General features: G+C 33.0%; 1 long non-coding RNA gene across 2 annotated transcripts; it reads left to right on the plus strand.

Annotated features, from left to right (window-relative positions):
- The first annotated feature begins 3001 nt into the window (after nucleotides 1–3001).
- On the plus strand, nucleotides 3002–5537 carry LOC127150821 (uncharacterized). Of its 2 annotated transcripts, XR_007823411.1 has the most exons (3): nucleotides 3002–4910; nucleotides 5064–5329; nucleotides 5425–5537. It is a non-coding gene; the product is annotated as an uncharacterized LOC127150821 (long non-coding RNA). The 2 variants fall into 2 exon arrangements; XR_007823412.1 differs by lacking the exon at nucleotides 5425–5537 and having other exon boundaries at nucleotides 3002–4917; nucleotides 5064–5423.
- The last annotated feature ends 463 nt before the right edge of the window (nucleotides 5538–6000 follow it).

The following is a 6000-nucleotide window of genomic DNA, read 5'->3' on the forward strand; positions in this document are numbered from 1 at the left end:
CATGTTTATATTCATTTTTGGCTTAAAGTTTTTGGGTTCAATTATTAATTTTTCATATTTACGTGAACCATTTTCAAGTATATATTTACGGGGTGTTACAAAATTTTGAGCAAAATTCATCCAACTCTTTATAGTCTTTTTTTAAAATTTTGCTATATTTTGTAAATAGTTTTTTTTTTTCTGTTTGTTTGTTATTCATAACAATTCTCCCATAATTATATTTAAATTAAAAAATAAACAAAAATGTTAGGAAAAGTAACATGAGAAACAATAAAAGATTATCAAATAAATTTTTGTTTTTGGTTTTTTTTTCAAGAAACAGAAAACGGAAATTATACTCAAACAAAAATGTTAGGTAAAAATTTTTGTTTTTAATAATGTAATTTTAAAAGTAATGTGAAAAATAGGATATGCGAAAAACAAATGACAAAAATTGTGTTATGAAATCATGTACCTGGTCCACAACTAAGGTAAATCATGGATCGGGTACATGTCTACAGACCAAAATCGTGGACTGAATCCACTACGCGTGACTGGAGTTGTGCACCCTGTACATGACTCTACTCACATGTTATCTTATGTGGGTGTTGACTGCCACATCTTTTCGGCATGCAAGGTGTCGTGTATTGGGTACACAACTTTATATCGATACATGGCTTTGCCACTTTAAAACCCTAGTCGTCAAGCATTCTGTCTTCCATCCTTCAGGAAAATTCAGCAGCAATCCTTCACGAAAAATTAGCAACCCTTCCATATTCAAGAAAAATCAGAAACGAAAAGCCTATCTCTTATTCGACCTTTCATCCATTCTTCCATCTTTTCACAAAAAATCAACAACAAAAAGCCTCCCTTTGGCTTCATGAAGATATGCTTTATTTGCAAAATGGAAGACCTGTTGATATGGTTTTCAATCCATTAGGAGTCCCCTCACGAATGAATGTAGCACAGATATTTGAGTGCTCACTCGGATTAGCGGGGAGTTTGCTAGATAGACCCCCCCCAGCCCGTCCTGCCTTTCGATTTTGCCATCCCATAAGGTATGTTTACTTTCTTTCGTTTTATTGTACTATACTTTGATTTTGTTGAATTTAACTTAGTTCTTTACCGGGTACACAATTTTGTTGAATATTGCTTAAATTGTAACTTTTGAAATTATTTGATTTTAGATTTGTGATTGTTTTATTTGATTTTAGGTATGTTATTGGATTTTAGGTATGTTATTGGATTTTAGGTATGTTATTTGATTTTAGGTAAATTATTTGATTTTAGGAAGTTTATTTGATTTTATGTATATTATTTGATTTTAGAGAAATTATTTGATTTTAGCTATATTAATTTGAAATTATTCGATTATTTTAGGTATCTTATCAAAACCAAATAAAAACAACTCTTAGAAAATAATTTGATTTTAGGTAATATATGTGGGATGTTGGTTGAATATGGTGGGTTCACGAATAAAGAGAGTGGAGAATTTAGAATCTCATGTTTGAATAACCTATTTTAGGTCTTGAATTCATATATTGATTGCATTTTTGTAAAACTTGGTGCTTCAATTCATGTACTGATTCGACATTGTAGAGCTTAGATGTAATTTAGGCATATGTAGAGTTTGGATTTAGGTAATTAGAGTGATGTATCTCTAATAGTGGTCCTAATATTATATTTTTCAACATTTAACAGCTGATTAAATATGTCGATGTGACATGAAGATTTAGTTATTCTTGAACCCGGTAATGATAGGAATAGTGATATAAATTTGGAGGTTGATGAATTATTTGAAAATGAAGAAAATATAGAACATGAAAATGAAATGAAACCATCTGAGATATTTTACATAAATAGAGATTGGGATATTGTTGATTTTGTTTGTTAACAAGGGTCTACATCGGGAGACAAGAATGTATCTAGAGACAATTCTTGTTTAATTCAAAAGAGAATGTTACTTGATTATAAAGAAGATTTTCAGTTGGTCGTTAAAAAGTATTGTGTGACAGAACACTGTGAAATTATTGTGTTTGAATCAAACCAAAATATTTGGTATGTTAGATGCAAACATTGGAAAGAGAGTTGTAACCGGATGTTACGTGGAAGTAGGCATAAGAGCCACAAAATGTTGAAAATTACTAGACTCGAAGGAGAATCCTCATGTTTGTATTGGGACTTAACACAAGATCACTCACAACTTGATTCTAATTTCATGAGTGCTAAAATTCAAAACATGGTTAGAGCTAATCCTAGTGTTACTGTGTCATTTCTCCAAGAAGTAATAAAACAACAGTATAGTTATAGTGTCAAGTACAAACGAGTATGACAAGCAAAGAGAAAAACACTAATTGTTGTTTATGGTGATAGGAATAAATCATTTAACGAGCTTCCACACTAGTTGAGTGCCGTTGATTTGTATTTTCTTCCATCTGATGTACCAGGTTAAGCTAGGGTGCATACCTTTGATTGAGCTCATTGAAAACGTAAGCAAATGACAAGAGTTTGGTGTGCCTTACACATCTAAGGCCTGTTTGGCCCAAGTATTACCTAGGAGTGGATTAGGGTTATTATAATCCCCAATAACACTATTTCACTTCTCTCCAACTTCTTTCCAACTCCTAGGCATTGTTTGTCTATGACTATATGTCCGAATACCCCCAAATCGCTTTGTCTTTATGTCTTGTAACTAGTTTAGTCCATTGCTTTCATTTTCGTGTCGTTGAGCTAGAATATGAAATTTCGACATTTTCATATGCAAGCCCACCAAGGCTAAAAATGTTAAAATGTACTATAGGGTAGGCATAGTAGTTGAATCCCCGACCAAACCTTATTGAACTCTTTGCAAACTTAGCTTTTCTTTGCAATTGACATTCTTCGATGCTTTCTTTTATGATGTTTTCAATGATTTCCTTTCTCTCTCACGTTTTATAAAACAATTTTTTCAAGAATATGAGGGAAGCTACATTCTATAACAAGTTTGTCCACGACTTTTGGATTTTATACGACCAATTTGTTGACAGAGAAGAACAAGTGCCGCACAATCGTGTTTGAAAGGCTATACATGATTGTGATACCTTACACATCTAGGGCCTGTTTGGAGTGGATTAGGATTATTCTATTCCCCAACAACACTGTTTCACTTCTCCCCAACTTGTTTCCAACTCTGCGCCGTTCTCCTCCTCTCTCATTTCCAACACCATGCCGTACTTCTCCCCTCTCCTTTCCAACTCCACGCGGTACTTCGCCTCTCTCCTTCGTACTCCACCTCGGCGAGCATCAAACGAAGTCCACCTCTATCTCCTTTGTACTCCACTTCTCTCTGTTGTACTCCACTCCTTCGTATTCGGACTCCACATTGTCCTCCACATCGTACTCCACTCCTTCGTACTCCACATCGTACGACACCGATTGGCCCTAGCAACTTCAAAACTCCGATTGGGTTTCTTTTCTACAGTTTTTCTTTTTTTAATAAGACTTTTCCTTCTTGCGTCTCACGCCTCACAACCTCTCATTTTTCCTTCCTTTTCCTTTGCTCGCAGTTTCCTCCTCACGCTAACCTTTTTCCGTTCATCCTCTCGCAAATTCACATAGTTGGGTTTCACCACCATCAGATTTACATAGTTGGGTTTCACCACCGCCAGATTCACGTGGTTGGGTTTCTTTGTTGTTTTGTAATTTTTTGTTGCAACGTGTGGGGTTGTTTTTTTTTTTTCTTTTTTCTAATTTCCTCTAAGTAATGCTTTGTTGTAATGTGTGGAGTGTGGACTGCCTCTCCACAATGTTTTGTTTCTTGTTTTTTCGTTTTCAATAATTTGACAAGTTTTAGAGTTTGGATTTTTTTCAATGGAGAGGAATGAATGAGGGAAAAAGAAAACTGAGAGGTTGGGCGTGAGAGACAAGAAGGAAATTTTTTATTAAAGAAATTAGGAGAAAATGTTTTCTACAGTTTTTTTTTTTTTTTTTTTTTATATAGTTTGGTTGATGATCACATTTTTATAATGTTATGACTTATTTTAAAAAAATTATATTTGAATGTCACTATTAGTAATGCTAAGATCAAGCCTCAAATAGAAAATAAATTAAAAATTGAGTTTGATTTTTAGAACGAGGCGTTTGAATAGAAAAATAAAAAATAAAAGAACGCTAAACTCTATGGTTAGTTAGGAAGTTAATGTTCTGTACTAAAAAAGATTCAAATTAGTTTACTTGCTTAAGTTAAAAGAAATTTTCTTGTTTTGGTATAATATTTTTCTATACCATTTTAAGTGTGGTCAAGATTAAAAAAATGAAATCTAATTAATATAACTAACAAAGGTCAAATGTCATTTTAGAGTATTAATAATTTATACATGAAACAAAGAAAATGTGTGTTTGTGGTCCTGTTACTTACTTCTGCTGAACTGCATTTGAATATGTATTAAAATGTAATTATTTGAGAATAGTACTAAAATAAATAAATTGTGCTTTGATAAATTTTATTTGGCTTGTATCTTCCAGTTTTCTTCAATCTCATGAATGATTGCAATGAAGTCATTCTTCAATTTGATGACCGTAGACTTCCAAAGAATGAATTTAATGCGTTAAAGTACTATTTATTCCAAACGATAGAATTTGCTTCCAAATACATATTTATACAAAGCTTTGGTTCTAACTTCTAATTAGGCCCATATCAGCATAAAGGAGTTTTTATTTTGGTTTCCATACAACATTGTTTTGGCCCTTCTAGACCCTGTAAAAGGTTAAATGACTAATGTTTTTCTTCTTCACTTGTTGGTGTTTGAGTACTAACAAGTTTTTGAGGCCTGCGGAAGAAGAGCGTCACTACACCCCTAGAGTCTGTGGTTCAAGGGGAGGATGTGGTGGCAGCTCGATGAGCAATGTTCCAACCCCATCCATTGAAGACCCTGGGCAGTTCCCGACCTTAGGTGCCAAGTAAATTTCCCAAATAAATTTTCCCTTCCAAAACTATGTTTTCGATTTGGAGCAGGAAATCGATTAGAATAATATAGTCTCTTCTATATAAAATGATTCAATCCCTTTACCCAGCTCTCTATTTAGTTTTCTTCCCAAAATGACAGGTTTATTCGGTGGTACCCTTCATTGACAAGACCATAACTCAATCAGAAATGAGATCAGGCTAAATGTGGTTATTAGTTCGAAATTTGATCTTCAGTCACCGAAACAATAAGTAGAGATTATATATCTCATGCTCCACTCTTATACAAACGCATGCTTTGTATACTTCTATTCACGTGTTTCTATGTGAATGTCTAGAATCAAATCGTTTATAACGATTATGAAGTGGGTCGTATCCATAGACGAATTTATTAAGGGGTCAACGAAGGTACGTGCCCCTCACATTATTGATTTTTGTATTTTAATATTAATTTTGAAGTGTTAGATTACAATATATACTAAATAATACTTTATTTTAATCAGGTTGTAATGTTGGGATTGTATTTCCACTCCTGCATTTATATTTTTTGATATTTAAACTTTTTTAGCTGTGTTTATTATATAGTGCTTCCACTGTATAAAATATCTGGATCCGCTACTAGTCCTATCTATAGCATTATTATGATAAAGTATCTAGCCTTACTCGTGTATTTTAGACCTTTTATGTTGTTACTTGAGCATGACCCAATTGTATGTCTACATACAGTTTAAGTTACGTTAAACAACCTTGGATCATAGTTTATTAGATTGAATCATACGATGTTAATGTCAAATAAAATAACTATTTATTTTATTGAGTAAATAATTTGTTTATCTATTATAAACTACGAGATTTAGCGATTCTCAACATGATTATGTTCAATTAGATGAAGTTTTTAGGGGAAAATGTTGTGACAACCACATATGGGCCTCAACACCCGATAAAATAGTTGGACAAAAAAGAAGAAATTAAACATGTGCATTATCGATTGGTAATGATAAAAACTTTGTCGATTCTTTTTCTGATTCGAATTACTCTATTAATTGAGTTAAGCTAAGAACATTCACCACCACCATCTA

This window comes from Cucumis melo, chromosome 9, assembly GCF_025177605.1.
Source record: "Cucumis melo cultivar AY chromosome 9, USDA_Cmelo_AY_1.0, whole genome shotgun sequence".
Classification (NCBI taxonomy): domain Eukaryota; kingdom Viridiplantae; phylum Streptophyta; class Magnoliopsida; order Cucurbitales; family Cucurbitaceae; genus Cucumis; species Cucumis melo.